Below are 1,097 nucleotides of genomic sequence, written 5' to 3' on the forward strand. Positions count from 1 at the left end.
GTTTACACTTCAAGGTCTTTGTTTGACCTGCAGTCTTCAGACAAAACTCTTGCTGATGGCCAGGAGGATTCAGAGTAAGGAACAAAGAACCTGACTATGCTTTTGAGATGGACCATGTTTTGTCCACATGAACTCACAGTTTTTTGTACTGTTTCTAAACATTAAAGTTAAGAACCAGTGAGTGGGTAGATGACTTGCCAGCTACTGAATTTACCATAAAGGCCTTCTCAAAGTTAAATCTCTGTATATTTTTCTCATACTTTAAAAAATAAATTGAAGCAACAGATTAAAAAGTGTCTCATTCTGGATTAATCCATATTTCTTTAAACATGACTTATATTTATGTAGCACAAACCAATAACTTGAAAATCAACAAGATTAACATTTGCTGCTGCTTTGGGTTTTTTAAAAGCTTGGTTGAAAGTTGCATTCATGCCTGAACGATGAAAACAATTCAGAAGGCCACATTCTTTACAGATGTGAAATCAAAGGAGTTATGTCATTAGGTGTAATTGGGCGTTTTTTTCAGAACAGTCAATAAGACCGGAGGTAAAGTGGTGGGGAACAGGACCTGACAACACAAGAATAGCCGGTGACTGAGTTGGAGGTAATTCATAACAGTCATTTTTAGAAAGACAGTATTCAAAATGATGCTGCCAAAAATTCTCTCTCTTACATGTTGCTTGGGTCCTTTCTCCTTTTAGAAACCATTTTAGTGCTTTCCTGCTACAATGCAAATAAAGTTCAAGCTTCTTGTTGAAGGCTCACCTAGCACCTACCCCCATCACTGATATGGTCTCTTGCATTGCACCTTCACCCTCCCTATCCTCACTATTTATCTTCCTCTCTCAGATGCATCTCCTGCCTCTGCTCATGTAGCCCTTCACCCTCAGAATGTCATCTTGAAGAAGGTAAAGGAGTGGAAGTTAACACCAAGCATACACTTAACGGATCTCATCCATGGGCACTTGAAAAATTAAAACCAAGAGCTACAATACTAATGACTTGATTTTCAAAAATGCCAAGCAGCTACATTTTCCCCCGAGGATGTATGGAGCTTCTGGTGCTCAAAGCCTTTGAGAATGAGGCCAGAAAAG

Source organism: Alligator sinensis, unplaced genomic scaffold (assembly GCF_000455745.1).
Source record: "Alligator sinensis unplaced genomic scaffold, ASM45574v1 scaffold250_1, whole genome shotgun sequence".
Classification (NCBI taxonomy): Eukaryota; Metazoa; Chordata; order Crocodylia; family Alligatoridae; genus Alligator; species Alligator sinensis.